Here is a 24172-nt window from a genome sequence, read left to right on the forward strand (position 1 = left end):
AATCCATCTTCATTTTTTTCATTGCCCACATTACCTTGTGCTCTAACTCGACCTGCAAGTGACAAGCCTTCACATATACACTTTGGTATGGAGACATACCTATGGGAGTCTTGTATGCAGTTCAATAAGCCCAAAGAGCATCATCAAGCCTCCTTGACCAATCCTTTGTATTAGCATTCATTGTTTTCCCCAGATTTGCTTGATCTCATGATTGGACACCTTAAATTGCCCGCCAGTCTGTGGATGGTAAGGAGTAGCCACATTATGGCAAACACCATATTTCTCCAATATCCCTTTGAACAATTTATTACAAAAGTGAGACCCATAATAACTAATAATGGACCTAGGTGTGCCAAATTTATATAATATATTCTTTTTCAAGAAAGTGGTGACACTCTTCCCTTTATTGTTAGGAAATGCAATTGCTTCCACCCATTTGGACACATATTCGAGCGCTACAAGTATATACTTCATCCCATGAGAACTCACAAACGGGCCCATAAAATCGATGCCCCGTATATCAAACCAGAATAGGATTTAAGGGTATTTCTTACCTCTTTGAAATTCCTCCATCTCGTTGGCACCGATCACATGATTTGACTAACTCATGAGCATCTTGCTAAATAGTTGCCCAATAGTACTCTCACTGCAAGAACCTATGCGCAGTCCCGATACCACTATGTTGCCCACCCAGAGGCGAGGAGTGACGTGCCTCTAAAATACTCAACATATCAACCTTTGGTACACAACAACAAATAATCCCGTCAGCAAAACTCCGGTATAATTAGAGCTTATCGCAAAAGAAATTTTTCACATCATGCGTGAACTTCTTCTTCTGATGGAAAGTCAAGTCGGATGGAACAAAGTCACTCGCCAGATAGTTCATTAAGTCCTCTAACCATGGGATCAGATCCTAGAGGCTGCCAATACATATTCATCTTGGAATGCATCATCAATTTCATCCTTTTCTCCTAATTACCGCATAGCTTCATCCTCCAATCTTGACAAATGGTCTGCCACTTGATTCTCAGTCCCCTTTCTATCTTTCACCTTGAAATTGAACTCTTGATGTAACAATACCCACCTAATCAACCTTTGATTCGCATCCTTCTTTTCCATCAAGTAACTCAAAGTGGAGTGGTATGTATGCACTGTAACCTTCATGCCAAGATAATAGGAGCGAAATTTTTCGAATGCAAACACCACTACAAGAAGCTCCTGTTCACTTACTGTGTAGTTCTTTTGAGCTTCATTTAGGGCTTTATAGGCATAGTAAATTAGGTGAAGGATTTTATCCATTGTTTGTCCCAATACCAAACTAAGTGCAACTCCACTTGCATCATACATTACCTCAAATGGTTCACTCCAATCCGGTGAAATAAAATAGGTGCGGACACCAACATCTCCTTCAAATCTCTAAATGCTTTCAGACAGGATTCATCGAAATAGAACTTACATTCCTTCTCGAGTAGTTTGAACAAAAGGTGTGCAGTTTTTGAGAAATCCTTAAACCTCCGGTAAGAGCCCGTGTGTCCAAGAAAACTTCTTACACCTTTTACAAGGATGGGTGGAGGAATCCTCTCTATCACATACAGATTAGCTCGATCATCCTCTATCCCTTTCTCCGATATGCGATTGACAACCACTATACCTTACTTCACCATAAAGTAGCATTTTTCATTATTTAGCATCAGATAACTATCTTCACATCTCTTGAGCAACTCAACTAGATTGCTCAAACACCGATCAAAGGAGTCGCCAACCACTGAAAAGCCATCTATGAACACCTCAATAGTTTCCTCCACCATATCAAAGAATATTGACATCATACAACGCTCAAAGGTGGCCGGTGCATTACATAACCAAAACAACATCTTTTTGAAGGAATATGTCCCATATGGGGAAGTGAAAATGGTTTTTTCTTGATCCTCAGGGGCAATAAAGATTTTATTATAGCCCGAATAGCCATTAAAAAACGAATACCACCCTCTGCCTACGAGTCTGTCTAAAATATGATCCATATAGGACATGGGGAAATTTTCCTTTTCATTCCAAGGATTAAATTTCCGATAGTCCATACAATTTCTCCATACAGTCATCCAAGCCTAACCTCTTATAAAATAAAAATAGACATGAGATTTATGTTTTTGCCAAGATCACATAGTGCTTTAGCAAAGTGTAGCAACCCAATTGTACATGGAATGGTGAAAATGCCAGGATCATCCTTCTTCTGCACAATAGATCTTGAAGCATTAGCAGTACAATGTTGCATTCTGTCAACATCCTCAAAACTCACCGATATCTTCTTTATCACCATATCCTTGATAAACTTAACGTAGTGGATGCATTTGTTCAAAAGCTTCCATCAAACGTACAATGATAAAAAACTATTTCAACATAGTGATAAATCCTGGTATTTACAATCCACAATCTTCTTCACTAATCTCTAACGGAATATTGGTAGAGGTATAGCAATGGGATCACACTCTAAGATACCTCTGCCTCTTTTACCATTTTCCCACCGATTCTTCAATTGCTTCTACTACCTCTTCGTCTTTTCTCATATCATCTTCTACTACAAACGGCATAGGTGTATCAATGGTCTGCTTACCCCCCTCGAATAGTGACTGTCATGCAATGCCCATCAATTTTAGGATTTTGGATAGTGTTGCTAGGAAGAGTTCCTGGTTTGAGAGGGTTCATAGTAGTAGACAACTGCACCATCTGTAACTCATAGTGCTTAATTGAAACCGCATGTGCATCCACCTTTTGCCCAATGTTAGATAAGTCACCTCTCATCTCCTTCACATTCTCATAACTAGCATCAAACCTCTTCATCATCGTCTGCACCATATCTTCAAGTCATGTAATGCTACCTCCACCGTCCCTAGGAGCGACTTCCAAAATTTGAGGGGGAACATAGGGCCCACTCCGTTCATATCTATTACCATAGTTACCCCGTTTGAAGTTGTTTTCCCGGTTGTAGTCTCATATGGGATAGATTGATCCTCACGATTGTAGTTACCATAGTTCCGACCTTGATTTCCTTGACCTTGGCGCAAATTTTCCTGATTGAAGCCTTGGGTATTTAGTCGGAAACCCCCGTCTGATCATTCACTTTATAAGCATCCTTTTTATAATAATACTCATCTGCTGATGGTGGTGGTTTAGTTAAATAATTCACCGCATTTACCTTTTTTCCCCCTCCGCTCAGATGTGTAAAAACCGTTTGTCATATGCGCCATCTATTCACGAATTTCATCTGCAGCTAGGTTGTTTGTAGATTTAATTGCAAAAGTGTTTCTCCAGTGTCCGTCTTTCTAGTGCTTCCAGCCTTGTTTTTGCAAGAAATCTTCTCCAACTTTTCTGCAAGAGTATCGAGCTCTGCCTTGTTATTATAGTCTTGACCTTTGTAGAAGTACTCATTTACCCTTGGTCAGTTCTCATATGCGCCATCTATTCACGAATTTCATCTGCTGCTAGGTTTTTTGTAGATTGAATTGTAAAAGTGTTTCTCCCAGTGTCCGTCTTTCTAGTGCTTCCAGCCTTATTTTTGCAAGAAATCTTCTCCAACTTTTCTGCAAGAGTATCGAGCACTACCTTGTTATTATCATCTTGACCTTTGTAGAAGTACTCATTTAGCAACTCATCATCAATATGGTTTTTTGGGACGCCTCTCACAAACGCAGTAAACCTTTCCCAATAGCTACTCATAGATTCTCCAGGTAATGCCACAAAGTTGTTCACCTTATCCTTGTGGCTGAGCTTCTTAGACACTAGGTAATACCTTGCTAGGAACACATCTCTTATCTTATCCCTACTGTATATTGAGTTGTATGGTAGCTCAATTAACCATTTGATGGAATCTACAGTCAAGGATAGAAGAAATACTCACAACCCAATCACATACATATTCAAGTCTAGTTTAATCACACAAATTTTTCATACAAACCTCAGTTTAGCTATATGGGCATGTGGATCCTCCGATGGCAGTCCTGAGAATAAACCCCTCAGGGTGAGCATCGGCATCAAGCTACTCGTCATTAAGAATGTATGCCCAAGTGATAGAGGCAGTGGTACAAGAGGTCCATTTGAATCTACAATGTTCACGTCGTCCTTATAGTAATCCTGAATTCGTGGGGATGCTGGAGGTTCCATTCTAACAACCTCTCTTAGTTGGTTCTCAACTCGTGCGTGATTGTGTTTCTCAACTTCTAACGGAGGCTGCTGGTCTGCTCCATCACCCTGATTTAATGGGATCGATTGATTTTCCATCCTTCTTAACGTGTGGTTATGTTCTGGATCGAATGGAGTGAGTGGTTCTCCATGGCCCCGTGTACTTGGAATATAGTAGAGCTAGACTTGAAAGAAACCAAAATAAAAAAAAAGTAAAATCTGGAAAACGTTGACTGAATATCAATAATGTAATTAAAGTTTAATTTAAAAGTCAAGATCCTTTGAAACGGCGCCAAAATTATATAGCTCTAATTACACCTTCCTAAACAAGTATAAGCGGTTGTAATCAAGTAGATAACCAAAATAGTAGGTTGGGGTTGATCCCACGAGGAAAATAATTTAGACTTAACTTCAATTCACAATTATGTCTACGTAGACAATGTCTTTCTCAAAACAAGTAATTAAAGCGGGGGGGATTATGAAACAAGTTTTTTAAACAATTCTATGTTACAAAGTAATGAAAAATAAATATTGAGTTTTTATCAATTTGTGAGAATAACTAGGGTATATGTGTTCCCCATAGGTTCATAACGCTGTATTCCTAGCAATAGCAATTCTTTCATAGTGTTTTGCATGTAAAGCGAAAAGTTATGTATCTCTAAATCATTGGTCCGCCATCTAGAGAATTTCACCCCATACATTTGTCTGACTATGTGCGTATAAGATACTAACCCTTATATTTACCTCATATTAGACATCACAATCGATGTATGGCTTACTTATTACTCCGCACCAATCGACACTAGCCTATTATATAGTATCCCACTAAATATATGTTGATAATTCTTTTCTTATTTAGTACCTCCTTGGTCCGGCAAGTAGCAACAAGGCGATTTCTAACGTGTGTACTCGTTAAAAACACTTCTAACGTAAGAATTATCAATACATGTAAGAACCTATTTAAGAATTGCTTATTTGGTAGGTTTACTTTGTTAATCACCCATGGTTCCTACAACCCTTGTTGTGGATTTAGTAACCATGCAATCAAGATAACAATTTATGGTTTTTAAGAAAGAATTCATGAACTTACTTAACAATAAGAAGAAACCCTGAAATTCAACTTGAAATTGCACAAAAGTTCTTCAAAAGAAAACCGAAAATTAATTAATTGCTACAAGTTTGCATTGAATAATATCCAACACAAAATAGAACAATACCAAGAGTTTATAACCCAAAAAAAGGTTTTAATCCTATATTTATATTAAAGATAGTCATATAGAAAAAAGAATTAAAATAAGGAAAGTTTGTTAAGTTGACGTAGCTTCAATTGATGACGACGGTGCGTGGACTTCCTCTGTCAGTTTAGAATTAGATTTATTTTTCTGCACCAGCGAGCACCTTCTCTGAATCAAACGACGAATCTGCAGTATGGTCCATCGACTCATCTACCGGTATGTCGACACACTTAGATTCTTGAAAAATCAGGTACTGTAACCTTTTCTGAATCAATTGACGGTTCACCAGAGCGGTCAGTCGATCAATCTATGGACCATCATTTTTATTTTTGTGGTCCAACACTTAGTCAGATTTCCCTTCTCTTCTCCCTTAGCCTGAATTGCACATCGACGGTCACCACCTACAACCTGTCGATTGAACAACGGGTTGTCGATGGCCTTTGTAGGTCATCTTCTACACTTTTTTTCAGCTGTCTTTTGTGTTTTCAGTCTGAACATCTTTCCTGCAAAACCCAAAAACTTGTCAAAGCTACTACAAAAAGGCTTTAGACACACACAACTCTTAAGTAAAATGCATTGAAAGTACTGTTATACCACAGTGCATCATGAAGCTAGGATTGGATTTCTTCATTTATTTCTCCATCATTTTCATTGGATTTCTTCAATTAAGATATAATTATTTCATCCCTGATTCTCCTTTCATTCAAGGATCCAATTCCAAAAGCTTTTCAAACATGTTTAAATACATAGAAATCCTAATATGATTTCTACGCATTGGTTCTTGCATGAGAAGGTTTAAGTCAATATTCTATAAAGTAATTGATGTTAATTGGTAGTTTAAGATCCCATGAACCCATGTATTCCTTGAATTCCAAATTTTTGCTCTTAATTGGGTGAATTTATTATGTATTAATGTTATTGAATTCAAGTGTACATTTTTTGGGCTATCTTCACATCCGGAGAGCACCCCCAAGATGTGACAGACGTCGTCGTCCTCATAGAGGACTCAGACAAGCCCTTAGCATTCGTCATGACATGTCATCAGTTAAAAATGCAGAAAAATTTAAAAACATATTGTATACTATGTGAAATTTACCTTGACTTCATGCTTAACATCTATTGAGGTATACATAGACCTCTTACATAGAAGCCTACTTAGGCTTCTCTTTTAACAACATGATATCATAAATACAATATTCTAAAACTTGTCTCACATAAAAACCATCTAATGAGTATGAGTTGGACTTATCCAATAAAATGTCAATATGCCATATAGGCCTTACTACAATGAAATCCAAAGAACATAAAACGGAATAAATATTATAAAACGGAATAAATATTATTCCTAAAACTACTAAAGTCTTCATAAGCTAGAATAACAAAAGGATAGTATCAATGAACATGAGAACCTACTAACACCTGGAGAACGAGTTTCAAGCTTCTTCATCGACCTTCTTAATATTCACCTGTCGGACCCTACAATTGTAAATATTAAAGTAAGGGGTTACTACGCCACATGTACTAAGTATGGGTATATGCACATAAACATGTAAGGACATGCATGAAAAGGTCTATTTCTTTAGAAAACATTCTAAGTCATTTGAAAGCCTTTAATGCACATACAAGAGAGCATATACAAAATAAGGATCACAACAACATAAAGCATGGTCATAACCAAAGACATGATCATAGTGATATTAACATTTCATGTTCATTAGATCATATAAAATAACTTACAAGACACTTACCAATGATCCCATCTCAAGCCTTCACGTGAAATAAGCATGTGAAGCCCCATAACCCCACATAATCAAGTAAACAAGATAGGAGACCATATTAAAGATTTTCTTCATCCAACTTATATCATATGTAGTCATCACCACATATAGTAATATATACCAATAAAATGTTCATCAACATAACCAACATCATATATCATAAGAATTATACATTTCATGTTATCATATTATATAAGAACAATCTCCTTAGACTTCGCTTAGAGTCAACTTGTGTGATGTCCAGGTAGAGTCCCATACCCCTACCTATACTATGTACGATCCTCAAGATACCCTAGTCAATGTCTATTTATTTTCTTTTCATTTTACTTGAGGAAACAATCGTCATAACCGACACTAGACCATGTGAGCTAAACATGAAATCCGGTTTCATGAAACCCCAAACCAAAAGAAGATGGTCTACCGGCCAAAATAGAACCAAAACATGAACATACACTACACCATTTTAGGTCTACGGCAACACTAAATCTTGACAACGCTTATAAAGTGTTGCCTAAAATACTTTTGGGAACACTTTTAAAGTGTAGCCAATAATTTTGACTTTTAGCTACATTAATTTTAGCAACACTTCTAAAGTGTACTCTTCAATGGGATAAACAACACTTTATAAGTGTTGTTATAGTTGGCAACAACTATTTACATGAATGGCCACACTTTTAAAGTGTGTTATTTTTATAATTGAAAATACAACACATTAAAAATGTGGCCTTAGTGTTTTCACCAAAATTTTATATTCCCTCCAACATTTTAACATTAAAATTTCATCTCCCTCCCATTTTTATTTGGCCAAAAAAATAAAACATTAAAGAAAAATTAAAAAGAATAAAACATTAAAGAAATAAAAAAAGGCCACATTTCCTAAAACTTCAGCTGAAGCTTCCATTTTAAGCTGAAGAACCTGTCATCTCCGGTGGATTCATCTTCATCATCGGTGGTCATTCGGAGATCTCGATCTACTCGGAGTAAAGTTTTTCAGTCCGCGTGTCTCGGATCTCGCGATTCTGAAAATGAAGCAGCACAGGTTTGTTTTGTATGTTTTTTGTTGCATTCTTCAGCTTTGATCATGCTACATTGTGCTTGTTTGGTGACCTACAATAGGTTAGTGATATGGGAAAATGTTTTTAGGCGCATTATGAAGGCAATTTCGTACTAACTGGTTTTTCCGTGTATGTTTGTTTTTTAGTGGTTTGGTTTAGTGCTAATGGACAATAGATTGGTGATTTACTAGTTCTGCATCCATAGGCATGCGTAGAGGTTGTTCATTGTGCTTTCTTTGTAGTACTTTTGGCTCTACAATTGTTAGTGCTTTGGAAAAATTGTACATAAACTACTAAAACTTTGGTCATATGTGATAACGTTTTTGATTCATAAACTTGTACTTCAGCTAATTCAGTCGTTTTGGCTATAAGTATAGATAGTAACTCTATTTGCTGGAAATCTGTCAAAATGCAGCTGGGTCGACGGACCTCGCGACGGGACGTCGTGGTCGCGACGGGCCGCCGTGGACCTCGCGACGGGCCGTCGTGGAGCTCGCGACGGGCCGTCATAGTCATGAGAGGCCCTCGTGATCATGATGGGTCGTGGTCATGACGGGCCGTCGTGGTCATGACGGGCCGTCGTAGTCATCCGTCGTGGTTATGACGGGCCGTCCTGGACTCTGTCGTCCCATACTTGCATGTTTCTTCTGCTACTTCTCTGATCTTCATGACGAACATGCAAGACGGACCGTCATGGCTACGACGGTCCGTCACGCTTTCCGTTACAGCTGAAATTTCAAATTGATTAATTGTTAAATTTGTTAATTTTGTGTTCTTTCTTGATGGAACAGATCTGTTTACTAGAGGAATTGATATTCAAGCAGTTAACGTTGTTATCAATTCTGATTTTCCTAAGAACTCAGAAACGTATTTGCACAGGGTATGTATAACAGATCTTTGATCTTGCTTATTTACTTATATATTGTTTTTGCTATTTCATCATTGGTAATTTATTGTTAGTGGCTTTGGTTTGAATTGAACTAAGGTTTTGTTTCTCTTCACCACTATTCATCTTGCTTGTTTGGTATGGTTGAAGTGTAGTTTTGCTATGTCAGATTTAGTTTCCTTGTTTGATCGTGTGGAACATATTAACTACACAAGGAAACTAATCTAATTTTCTTTAATTTTTGCTGCTGCTGTAATCTACAATCTGGACTTGTCTCTCTATTTTCTTTCTTATTATATAGAATATCCATGTTATAACATAACTTTTGACATCCTAGTAGAAGGCATGCTTCCATAACTACAAACAAATAAACAAATAATTATTAGGAGAATCTAATTGTTTGTGTCTCCTCATTAATTCCTTTTTTCTTTAGTGTTCGTGTTAGTTTGCGTGCATCATGGTTATTGTATAACACCAAATATTTTATATTGTTTCTTATGAAGTTTGAACCATAATGCAATTATTCATTGTTGTTGAACTCATTTGGAATTCTAGACACCTAAGGGAAGATCATCTACTTTGAACATCAAAAGACAAGTAGGCATCTACTTTGAACATCAAAAGATGCAATCTAATTTTCTGTAACTGCTGGATTTCTTGCCTCTCTATATTGTTGCAATCTGAACTTCTTACCTCTTCTATATAACTGCCAATATCTTATTTGTGTAGGGAAATGGAGGTGATCAAATTTGAAGTGGATGATGAAGAGTTTTTGAACTATTGTAAAAGTTTAAATACATATTTGATTTATTGTGTACACATTTAGAATATTGATGTATAAGTATGGGTATGTACACAACACATACTATCTTTTGGTTGTACATGAAATATTTCTCGAAGTTTATTTGAAATATATAGCTTCAATTTAATGATTAATTAGTTCATTTTGTGTTTTAGGTCACTTGTATGTATGTAAATATATTATATATATTTGTGCTACATGTAGGCTTATAAATGTTGAAGTTACACTTTGTAAGTGTTGCTCTAGGTAGATAAAAAGTTACACTTTGAAAGTGTTGCAATAGATGACCAATAAAAGGCAACACTTTTTAAGTGTGACCAATAAATCTGAAAAGGCAACGCTTTTAAGTGTAGTCTAACAAAAAATAGGTGTTACTAATGCACGTCTTCAAAGCGTGCCCTTATACCTATTTTTCTACGCTTTATAAGTGTAGCCAAAGATGGCAACATTTAAAAAGTGTTGCCTAATGTCAAAGGTTAAGCTTCTTTTGGGCAGCCCCTAAAAAGTGTTGCTGAATGTCCAAAAGTGTAGCCTTTTATCAAAGGCCACACTATTTGCTAGTTTAGGCTACACTTACGTGGTGTTGCTGTAGGCCGAAAATGGTGTAGTGATTGTATTCTCGCTGGATCTACTAGCTAGTATTCCTATGGTGGAAATATAGTTCAAGAAATACGAAATATATTAGAGATCCATAGTTCCATATTACATGGCAGCAAGTATCTTATGAGAGTCATTGTGAACCTACCTTCAAACTATGGAAGGGTCACCTCTCATATCTGGTTCACTCGATGCTAAGCTAAAGTCTCTAGTTGAACAACCTTTCAGTTATCATTTATTCATAAATTATCATAAGTCATAGGATCTTAACTCCTTGTATAAACATGATCATAAGCTCTTTAGGATTAGGATGAGAATTTCCTTTCATCACAACCCTTCACTTGTGAGATTAATATATCATAATCATAGTCTGTAAGGCATACAAGATAAACATCATCAACATGCATTATCATATCCTTACCATGATCTCACATTTTACATATTCATAGCCCAACATATATACATAGCAACATCATACATACTTCAATTGCATAGAAACATCATTTATAGGCTATAATAAACATAATAGAGTACTCACGACTTTAGAAGACTTACATATTGCTTCCAAGAACCTTCATCAAGAACTTACGTTCAATTTACAATAGCCATCCAACATCACAGTGAAATACTCAATAACATAACGAATATCAACCCTTCAAGTCATATACAAGACCAATTTGAAGTTATGGATAAGGGAAAGGGTCATTAAAGAGTTCATTGAAGTTATAGTTTCAATCCCAACGTTTACATGTTATCAAATGATGGATATAACCCAATCAAAGCCATTATTTTGAGAAGGAACATGCTTCACACGAAAATTAAACATTACAGACCAATTCACTAACAATAAATACTTAATTAACCATAGAAGATCATTATTTTCCATCATTAGTCATAAATCTTGAGTTAGGAAGAAAACCCGTTTTGTAGAGTAAAAACCCTAGGAGTTGAATTTTTGAAAATCATCTTCTAAAGGACCTCTTGGGTAAAAGAATCCCACAAGTGAAGAGCCCATAATTTATTGACGAAGATTCCACGAATTTTCTTGTTCTTCAATGGTGTTTGGAAAGAGAGAGTTTTAAAGAAAATTGAGAGAGATTTGAAATTTCTGATTTGGATTGCGTGAATGTGGTCTAAAAATGACCTAAAACCATTATATACTCGTCCCCTTTATTAACCAAAACATCACTCACTTAAATTGGTCCTTTTGTGAAGTTAATTGACTTTTAAACGACGCAGCAGAATCTGGAATGTTTTTGTGCATCGCAGGGTAAATTTGATATTTATTTTTTAAAATCAGAGTTAATACAGAGATCCTCGTGGAGTGTCACGTTGCGAGGAAACTTTTGGTCCACCACGTGTTGGCTGCATGCAGGCTTCTTTGGCAGCTTGCTCGCTTATGTTCCGTTCATCCTCAAGAACCCTTCGGGCGTTCTTTGGAAAGTCGTTACCGGACGTTTGGACCATTTGTAATACATACTACCTATTTAAATTCTTTTTACAAGCTTTGGATTTCATTTGACACTTTAACCCTTCACCAAACATAGAGACGTCTACTACTTCAAATTAGCTACATTCCGGACGTCAAGGTCTTTCTTTGTCGTTTTGCCTCCAACCTTTTATAATTGAGTTAATTACATTAATATAGGTCTGAAAACATCATTTAACCATTTTTCAATAGGCTAAGCTGTAGTCTAAGAGATGGAACTTCCAGAGTGTTACAACTATTAAATTATGTATTGATGTATGTTTGAATTGTTCATAAACTGCCTTATATGTTGATATATATATCGAGTTTTGTGTGATAATCGATATAGATGAATTGCTGGGTTTGTCTTGTGTAAATTATCGTCGATATTAGATGAATTTTTATATCTTGCCTTAATTGTAGATTGATCGGAATGGATAAAGAATGGTGATGATAGCTTTGGAAGAGGTGATTTGACCTAATTCCTTTGTATAATATTGAATTGATATTGAATTTTTACTTATTTGTGTGGTCAACTTATGGTTGCGGTGTTTATGAGTTATATATGTTATGAATAAGGCTTTGTCGGCACTACTGGAAATTATGGTTTTATCATGTTATATCTTTTATAGATGAACAATGTGAAGAATTATATGGTACATGTGCATGTGTGGTATGAGTATTATCCCCCTAAGTGATGGTATGATGATGTTGGTCTTGATTGGTAGACTTAGGTCCTTCTACTTGATATATTAATGTTTTGGAATGTGAGGTCTCTTGACTTGGTAGACTTAGGCACCCTTGTCATATACGTGCATGAATGAATTAATGAATGAAGTCTAGGATTGGTAGACCTAATGGAAGTGCCCTTCTATATAAGTGTTATATGGAACGTTAAATATGAAAGGAAGGTTAAGAATGAGCTATCCATGAAAGATATTATGTGTTTGTAGAACATAGTATTGGTACCTTGTGTAATACATCTAGGAAATGAATTACTCTATAAGAATAAAGGTAAAGCACCGAGAGGACAACAAACAATATACCAAGCTAGTATGCTCTAATTCAGTTAATGCCTAATTTCATCAAATGTGATGTACACTCTAGTAGTGGATAGGTTCTACAATTTGTAGGTAGTAAAATAAGATGCTATCTATACATGGAACGAGTACGCCTTGAAGGTGCTAGAATAAATTCCCTACGCCCTCCAATACCATTATGTGAAGTTTTCTAATTGTTCGATTGTTTCTAAAATGGTTTAATGATTAATGTTGACTTAATTAATGTATGTTGGATAGAAAGGTTCTTATCTAGGGTAGCTTTGAGGATGTTTTAGGTAGGCTTGAAGAGAGTATATGGGATGTCTCTTCATGTCTTACGTAGGTGAGTCTTAGAGTAACTCTAGGAGGACAGCCTAAATGATTAAAAGGGAACAATCTTACTTTGGGAAGTCTGGAGAATCACTTAGGTGGATGTGAAGGGGTTGTACGGGTGGTCTCTTCATGTCTTACTAAGATAGTATCTTAGGATTACTCTTGGTTGGAGGTTTAAAGGCTTAAGTGTATTCAAAGGTATTATGGTTGTGTTTTATGAATTACTTGAATATGTCTTATATATGAATATTGACATGAAGATGGTTCTCATATTTGTTTTATGAGGTTTCTATTAAAATATCATGAAAAGTATGTTTTAAAGTAAATGTCTGTTTTAGCATGGTTTTCTTGCATGTTCACCATACTTAGTGCATTCAATGTGCTAATTCCATATGTTGCTCTATTTCTGCAAGTGTAGATGACAAGTGAGGATTTTCTTACATGTTGAAGCTTTGTATATAAAATTCTCTCAAGATTGGTATGTCCTTATATGTTCGAGGACATGAGTTATGTTTTAGTTTCAATTATAGAACACTTTGTAATAGACTATAGTTTTCGTTTCAATGGTGTAAGGGTTGTGAACCTATGCTTTATATGTGTCTAAGACGGCTTTGACGAGGCTTAGTTCTTTATTATATTCAATAAAGAGTTTGATTATTGTTAAGAAATGTTTTAATTTCACACTACTTTTCATATATATGCGATGAATGATGTCTAAGGGCTTGTATAAGACCTCCGAAGATCGAATAAGTTGTGTAACTTCTTTGGTATATCCTTGGGTCGTTACAAAAAAGATAGTGCGAACAATTGTTTATTGTGTCTTATTAGAAAGGTTACACCTATTAGGAAAAGTTGCAACCTTTCGGAAAGTATACAACATTTCATTAAAATCTCAACTTTTAATAAAGTTACAACTCTTCATTAATGTTGCAATTTTTCCTAAAAGTACAAGTCTTCATAATGATTACAGTTTTTCATAAAAGCCATAACTTTTGATAAAAGTCGCAATCTTTATTAAAGTCACATTTTTTCATGAAAGAGGAAGCCTGGTTTTTTAAATAAATAAAGTTAAAAGGAAATTATTGCTTGTGGTGGCGCCACCAAGGTGGTACGAGGACTCTCTTTTATATTAATATATGATTATAGTATATATTGTATTTTAATTGGATATCATCTTTTTAATTTTCTTCAAAATAATTTAAGTCTTAGCCTATTCTATTCTAGCTTCTTCAATTCTAGTCTATTCAATTCCAATTGTACTTCAATTATATTCACTATTCCGTTCCAATTCTAGATAATTTTTATTGCAATTTTGGTCATTCAAATCCAATCCAATGTATTTTTGAGATTTCATTTTATAATCTGGGGCATCCATATTTTGATATTGAATCTCAGCCCCTCATCTCTTTAATAATTAATGGTTCAGATTCACCCATCCATTATTTTCTTTTTGATATCAAAAGACCCAAACCTTGACTATTCCATTTTTCCACTCTTCCTCTCCTCCCTCTTTCCCACCTTTTCTCTCCACCGACTAATCTGTCTCTCCCCTCGCCGATTCTCCTCTATCCTCCCTTCTCTCTCTTTCCGACGATGGACAACAGCTAGGCGAGGAAAACAGCAGCTCCGGCTAGATGCCCCTATTCTTTATCACCTCCAATAATGTAATTTAATCCCTTTAATTAATGTAGTTTTACTTGAAGTAGTGGTAAAATTTTGTATGATAATGGGATTCCTACTTTAATTTAGATTGATCCTCGACATATTTCTCTTTTCTTGTTGTGAATATATTATATTAAGAATGTTTAAACATATACTACTTGACTTCTGTTTTCTTACTTTAAGTTAATTATTATATCGTTGCTTGAAATCAATTAATTGAGACTAAGGTGATTTTTACGGTATTGTGCTAATCTGAACAAATTTCGTGTCTCTTGGGTAAGGTAAATTTTATTTATTACTTTATTTATTAATGTTAATTTATCATATTTAGATTAGATAAAATTGAATCGATTCTCACTTGCTATATTTTCACAAAACTATATTTGATTGAGCCAAAAATAATTTAAAATAATATTACTAATTTTTTTTTGTACATAAGGAAAATAATATTTTATTGATCCTAAATATTTTCTTGCATACATTAGATGCCCTCTCCTCCACTATATAAAGAGATGTCGTCATTCTCATTAGGATAGCCTTTAACCATCAGAAAAAGACTTTGAGGCTTACACTTAACAATTATCAAAAACACTCTCTACTCTAAAGAAAAGAATTAAAATAAAAATCTTGTGAACTCTAAGAGGGATCTCTAATTGGTTTTGGTGTGTTCAGGTATATTAGTTGATTGAGTATATTATGGCTATTTTTCGATTATGTTTATGTGTTACACTATCCCTCTAGCATGTTATGAACTTAGAGTTCAAAATGTAGAAGAGTCGCCTAGAAGAGAATTCCTGGCGGAGCTATATTGCTTATATTAATGTTGTATATTTTGTTCATTTGCTCTTTATTTTTCTTGTTATATGTGTCTAACTCTTAATCTCTACTATATATGAAATATGTTAGGATCATTCAAGGGGAAGGGGAAGGGGAAATTACGTGCTAATTGTTTCTCGTTTATTTTGTTTTATTAGGTGTGATTGCTATAAAATCTTTCTATGTGTAAATTACTTGAAGAATGCAAAAATATTATAATATATCTTAAATAATCGTCTAAATAAACCATTGGTTTGTATTTGTATTATGTAATATCTAGGGGGTGTAATAAAAGTTCCCTATAATAAAAAAATATAGTAAATATTTGTTTATAAATAAAATTAGATTCAATGCATCTACGACCTAATGTTGCATAAATTTTGACTCTTTGTTCACTTAATAATCATCCTGAGTGTTAGTTTGTTTAAAGAACTTTTTACGGATGTTTCAATTAATTTCGGGAACTCATTTAAGGGCATATTTTGGGATATATATTAGCATGTTAACTGACTTGACTAATCATCATGGCTTTAGGAATTATGAAATATGTGTAAACTTTTAATCATATAGAATCATGTTCTTAGGTATTATTATATAATTTTCAGGATGTTGAAAATTATGATAATTCTCAGCGTATTTTCTGCCCACTCGTAACTATTTCTGTATTACAATTGTTTTCAGCCACTTAAAATAAATAAATTATTTTCTAGCATGTTATATATCTGAGTTACTATTGTGAATTTTTCTGCCACCATACCACGAAATTTAACTAAAAGATAAAAATTAATAACTCATCTTTCCCTCATGAATGCTAGTTTGCTTGGTAAATAAACTGTACTCCAATCTGAAAAATAAATTAATCCTTTTCTGTGAATCTGCTAGTTTTAAATTCTTGTCACTTAAAATAAGATGCTAAATTTTTCTTTGCAAGCTCATTTGCCCTGTTCAAATATGTAAATAAATAAATTATGTTTTTTAAATAATGTTTTGCCATTTCAAAACAAGTTAATAAATCACTGTCGGTAAGAAACTGTCATGTTTCATATTAAAATTAAATTAAATAAATCTTTGGCCCCCGTAATATTCTTCTTTTTAATAGTATTTACTACTTTTTATTTAGTGTTTATTATTATGTTTTTCTTTTGCACAAAAACCTTGCATGAGACCTTCACAACTGTATGTGTTTGAAGCATGTTTAATAAAATTAGAGGTCAATGTGAGATTTATGAGCTAAATGATCGTCCTATTTGTTTGACTTGGTGTCTATGGGGCCTACTAGGAGCATGTTTTTTTTTCATTAAGTCTAAAACCTCCTTAACAGTAGTCCAATGCCTCTGGGATATTAAGCAGGGGAGCTAGGCACCTTTTAGGACGTTATGAATGCGGTGGTGAGGTAGGAGTAGTTTAAGCCCTACGGAGATGATGATATTTCCTTGAGCCGTAAACGACAAACATCTGTGTTTTCTATCCCAATACAGTAGCCGAGCGTTGATATGTGAGCCTCCGTTCCATTTTACTTTTTTATGTGTTGTAATTATATTTATATGGGGTAGTTTATTAAATAAAATACAATTTTTCTCTGGGCTATTTTATTGTGTAGTTTCTATCTCCTTGCTTTCCTTTTATTATTTTATTAGTGTTTGTTATGTTTTATATTATGCTATAACCTAGTCTCACATAATTAATTAAAACAATAAATTATTTAATATTATTCATCACCTAGCTGACATGTTTAAAATAAATAACTAAATGAAGTGACCATACTATCTACCTGTAACCACCCACATATGTTGCATGATATACGGTCGGATCTAAATTTGTGGACCTCGAGGGATGCCTAACACCTTCTCCTAAAAATAATTTGAACCCTTACAATGATATCTAGTTCGTTGACCTTAGTTTGATTTAGATAGGTTAGATAAGTGTCCTAACGCGCATCAATTCGTTAGATGGTGACTCTTCAAAGCATTATAAAAGTCCCAACAGAGTAATTAGTTCGTGACTAAAACCCATTTTGTAAAAACGGAGCTCGACAATGATCAATTTATTTCATTTTACCCTAGTCATTAACACTACTAAATTTTTATGCATTATTAGTTCTGTATTTCATCATTAAAAGAGGTGAGGTTTTTAATATGGTTCAACATTTTTCTCTTTTCGTTCTTTTAACTGTTTATTTCTTAATAAATTATATATCATATTTCGATGAAAAAATAATTAGTGTGTATCAATTTATTTTAAAAGTAATTTGGTTAACTTATGTTTAATATTTTTTTACAGTTCTCAAGAATTGCATAATGAGGAAGGTAAAAGAAGAGAAACTAATGTTTGTCCAGATTGCAATACAGATTTAGGCAGAGGCGAACCTACGATTTGATGAGTTTGGGTGAAAAAATATAAACATAGCCCAAATAAAATAAAGATATGATTAAGTGGGATTTGAACCCTTGTCGAGAGGGTGGTATCTCTAGCTTCTACCAATTACACAAGGGCACTTCTATATTTTTTATGGGTGCACTGTTAAGTATATGTTAATTTCTACCAGTTTTTCAAAATAGACATACATATATACATATGATTTTTTTCGTAAGGTACGGGGTGCACGTGCACCCCCATTGTATGGTGTGGTCTGCCCCTGGAGTGAGGTATTGTCACCTCACAAAAAATTATTTATATCCTCTAACTTTGATTTTTTATATTGTCTTTTTAATATTTTGGAATTAGTATATATTGTGATTTATCTCTTTTCTTACTTATACTAAGTAAATTTTATGTTAAAAGACACGAAAATTATATCAAATAAAGTAGAATAGAGAGAGTTATATAGTTCCTTCGTCTTATTTTACTTTAAGGTGTTATTGTTTAGAGAGTCAAACAAACTTTTTCTTTGATCGAAGTTTTCACAAAAAAATTGAAATTCTTTATCCTTACTTGAAAATATTTTAAAACATGTAATTATATTTGTAAAAAAAGGTTTGAAGAATTGTACTCGAATTAATAGTGAAATTACATATTTTGACTTTCTTGTGTTGACTATAGGCTTAAATTGTAAGAACAAAAAAAAACTTCTAATGGAACCATAGATTATTCTTCTAGATGTGTATAGTGATTAGAGTTCTTTTTATTCCTATGCTGATGAAAAATAACATGTTCTTAATAAAACAAGTTAAGGTTGTCTCAAAATTGACCTAGACACCACTCTTTTTCAAAATGTAAATCTGTCATTGTCGTTTGATATTGGCTATGTTTTTCCATTTGGTTCATGTTATATGGATTAATTATTCATATTATGTTCATTCTATTACATGTTAAAGTGTTGTTATTTGAGGAATCAAACAATATCTTTTAAAAATATTTTGATTCATTCCATATGTATACTTATAGCACTTTTATCTATAGATTTTTATTTTAAAAAGTTGAAGAAATTATGCGCAAGTTCCTAGTCAAACTATGATGTTCTAATCTTCGTACTCCATACCTTTTCACATTATTCGAGATAAAGAAAAAACATATAAGTAAAATTTTCAATTACAAGTACAAGATTTTGACTCTAGGTTTATGTCAATTAAGTAGACAGAACTGTAATTTCATTCATTGTACACATAAATGTGTGTGAAAAATAATTGATATAACTTCGTAAAATGCTTAGTTTTTAGGCTAGATCACCAAATGTAAGGGACCAGAGTCATATTCTCAAAGTAAAAGAAGATAATTTATTGAGCGTGAACTAATTGAAAAATAAAAAAAAGGCGAACCCCAAAAATTTGCTCGTGAGGATATTGCTATGAATAAGAGTCTTGACATTCAATTTTATTGGAATTTTCTATTAGTCCAAGCTCAATTAATTCTCCTATTTTACTCGAGAATATGTCTCTGATCCCTTACATTTGGTGATCAGGCATTCAAATTAATCATTATAATGAACTGTTATTGCATTCCTTTTTATATATATATGGAATTGAATTATAGATCTTCTTATTGGTTCAACATAACTTAAATTAAAAATTTTGTACATGTAATTGAAAATTTACTTATAATATGTGAAATTATAAGGCTCGAAACTATGAATTTGGATATCAATTCTTTAAATTCATAAAAATAAAATGTTTATGGATTTAAAGACTACACGAAAAGTACTCCAAATAAACATACCTAATGAATCAACATTTTTTTATAAAAAATTGTTGGAGTCCAAAAAGAGTAACACTTTAACATAAAGTAGTACATAGGGTGTATAAATATTGTTTCCATAACTTAATCAGCTAATTTGTTTTTCTTTTAGTATTTAGAATCCTTAAATTTAAAATAATATCTCCACCTCTACCATCGTTGTGACATAAGTGTTCTTGTCAAGGACATATAACTTGTTTCACATTATTGTTTCAATTAGCTCAGATACAAATCGTTTTAATTTTTAAAAATAAAAATAAAAAAAGGAAGATTACACCAAAAATATTGCAAGTCGATATAGTGAATGAAGTAAAATATTTGATTTTTTTGGGAGAAAACTATAGTTAAAAGAAAATATTATTCGACTCCCAAAATAGTAACTCATCCACTGTAAAAAGAGACAAAAGAAGTATTTAACTTTATCCATTCAACTTTATGAATACGATTTTTATTCTTTTCAATAAAACTTACTTGGTGGAAGCTCAAAATTATATATACGTCACTATAATTAACAATTCAAAATATTTTAAGTGGAGAGTAATATATACATGATTTTCTGCAAGGAGGCAATACCTAAATCCATAGTGCATTATGGACAAACATCTCATTTTTCTTTTGATATCTTACCCATTATTCATTTCTTGCAAACTGTTAAAAATATCAAACATAAATTAATAAAATTTCATAGAAAAACCCATTTAAAAAAAGAAATTTTCCATGTAATGAATTCAAAATATAAAGTGACGAGCAAAAAAAAAAATGTTAAACCATATTGAAATAAATTGATCACACAAGAATGTTAATAAATAAATAAACTGTTTAATCAAGATACATGATATATACTAAGTTCATTTATAAAATACATGGATCATATAAACTTTGAAAATGACAAATTCTATTGGGAAGAACGATAACAAAAAAATTAAAATCAAGATCATATTTGGAAGGGCAAATAATTTTTTCAAATCAATAATATCAAAAAAGAAATCACCAATAATAAAAGATCAAATTTTAAATTATAATAAAAAAAATGTAAAGAATATTTAAAAATACAAAAATTCAAGATCATGAAATAATAAATACAAATTATTTATCAACAACACTCAAGAAAAGAATGCACCCCAAAATAAGTAGCTCTCATCGGTCTCGAAACGATTTAGAGTTATTTTTCCAACTCTTGAAATGACGTTTATATAGATTGAGTTAGGTTTTAGGGTTATATTAACTACTATTCCGACTTATTAAGCTAGCACCCTTTATGGGTATATTAGGTCCAAAAGATATTTTTTGAAAAACTTTATCAATTTTTACAAAATCTCTAGATACATGTATCTCGGAATATGCATATGATGTAAAACTATGTGTGTACATATATATCTGATAAAGTTTTTCAAAAGATTATATCTTTTTCCTAATCTATCCATAAGGGATGTTATCTAATTGAGTTGGTCCATTAGTTAATGTAACCCTAAACCCCAACTCAGTCTATGTAAACATAATTAAACTTTTGGAAAAACAACTCCAAATCGTCAAAAGAACGGCGAGAATTAGTTATTTGGCGGTTCATTATTTGTTTGGGTTATTTTGATAGATAATTTGTATTTGTGATTTTATGATCTTGTATTTGTGAGATTTTTAATATTCTTTTCATTGTTTTTATTGTAATTTAAAATTTGATCGTTTTCTTTTGGGGATTTCTGTAATGGCATATTCCCGTCAATATTGAAATGCCAACAGGGGAAAATTGGAGTTGGAAAAACTTTTCAGTAGTATTTGGATTTCCCCAACCTTGTCCAGATTTTGAGGAAATCGAAGTCAATAAATTCTAAAGAAATCTAGTAGCAATAGGGTGTACCATATATGATTTTGACTACATTATTAGTTAGATAATTTGTTGATGAACACATACAACTTTAAGTAGTTGAATTTTAGTGAGTAGATCTTCGAGAATCAAATTTAAAGTAAAAGGTATTTTCTGAGCGTCGTGAGTTAATAGTGTTTTGTATCAAAGGGATTTAGGAATCCTTTAAAAAGATCTCTGCTGCAGTTTGTGCTGTTTTGGTGGGAGTTTTGTCGCTCTAGAGGGGCTACGACAATTGAATTTGTAAGCTATGGCAGGTGCGACGGACCAAAAATCGAAGATGAAAAATGAAGTGGTCACTCGTTCAAAAGTGCCGCTTTGGGAGGCACTTGAGCCGTTCTAGTGCCGTTGCTACAGCGGGATGAGAGCCGGTGTGGTGGGCCAGGCACGCCAGGCACGACTCTATGTCGTTAATAAATCCCTACACGACCTTTTTTGACACTTTTTGACTTTAGAGTTGTGTAACGACTCTAGGAGATTTATACTCAGTTTTCACCATTCATGAGGCTATATTTTTAAATTTGCATTCCCCAAATCAATTTTCCATCCGTAGAACATAATAGAATGGATGAATAATGATTGGGAAGGGTTTTGTTATGGATTCTATGAGGGAAACAATCTTTAATTTGTTAGTTGGGATCATGAGTTTAATCTAGGGTTCATAGAATTGTTATAATTTCAAGGATTGTTTGTGCATTCCCTAGTTATTGTATTTTTTTTCGACCAAGAACAAGCGAAAAGAAATTGAAAACGAAAGGATCAAGCTTCTTAGGGTTTCAAGCTTTTTCCGAGGTAGGTGATAGTTGTGATTCTATGTCGGTGTGGTGTATGCATGTTATTTATTCGTTGTGACACTTGTATAGGTATGAATGTTGAAATATTGATCACACTTGTCGAAAATGAGATAGATGAAATATGTTGCTATAAAATCATGTTGTAAATGTATTAGCGTGATGATATACTTGTGATTGTGATTGTGGCGTTTGTTTGGGATTGGTTTCCACGTTTCGTTTTAAGTAACTTATACTAGATTGCCACATTCTGGCAAAACATTGGATCGGGTTGCCACGTTCCGACATATTTTTGGATCAGATTGCCATGTTTCGGCATAGTATTTTATTGGATTGCCATTTTCTGACATAAACATGGTGTAACATCTCGTAATTCTAAATAGCTAGGAATTAACTAAGGAACAAAATTAATCACTTTTATAAATATTTGGAAAATTTGAAGATATCATAAATTTAAGAAATGTTTGTTTTTATCATTTTCAAATGGTCATAACTCCGAGATAAGGATGAGTTAGATTTGGCTATTTCCATGGTTTGAAAGACCTTTCCAACGGCACCGAGTTTGCACGATTTCAATATGGTATGAGGAAGATACGCCTTTCGGAAGTTGGGTTGTTGAAGAAGGGAAAATTTCATTCCGGATTTAAGTAAGGGCAAACTAGTCTTTTCACCAAAATATTTTCTAATTAATTTTAAGAATTTAATTGGGGTAAAATACGCCTTAAGTCAGTTTTAGAAAATCAATTCACTCTTAGGCTTGGGAGAAAAGAGAAGAAAATAAGAAGAAGGGAGAAAGATAAAGATTTCGCTAAGTGCGCAAAGAGATTGTCGTGGAATTCGTCCGGCGTGATCCCTATTATTGTATGTGAGATACTTCGTGTTGGATTAATTCATACGCACTCCAAACTTGCTTCATTTCTAATGTTTTGGAGTTGTATACATCATTAAAAGTGAGTTCTTGATAAATTTGTTCAAATCCCTTTTTGTTGAGTTGATTAAATATCAATTGATATTGATTAGTAGTTTCCGATTTTATTATTAAGTCAGATGGATTGGGTATTGGTAGTATTGACGATCCTAAAAGTTGGTAATTGAACTATGGAGGTTTAGGAGAATTAGTATTAAAACACAAAGAGAGAAGTTCGTGAACCATACCTGGGCCACACCATACCTCAAATGATTTCTAAACACCTGTAAATTATTAAAGAACACAAACCATAAACTTGAATCAATAATTCAATTCAAGGAAAGTTAAGATCAAAGGCAATGAAGTTAAGATTCAAGTCTGAAGTTAAGAAGTAAAGTTCTTAAAGGCTTTCAAGAGTCTTAGTTCAACATTTAACTTTGTTTTAAGACTCAAGTTTTAATCTAAGTAATGAGTTAAGTTGATGTTCTTTTATTCAAGGGTATATGGGGACTAAGTATTCCTAAGAGACTTAAAATGTTTTTCACATGTAAAAAATTAAGGAAACTTTGATTTCCAAGGAGCCTTAGGGCGAGTT

Source organism: Solanum pennellii, chromosome 1 (genome assembly GCF_001406875.1).
Source record: "Solanum pennellii chromosome 1, SPENNV200".
Taxonomy (NCBI): domain Eukaryota; kingdom Viridiplantae; phylum Streptophyta; class Magnoliopsida; order Solanales; family Solanaceae; genus Solanum; species Solanum pennellii.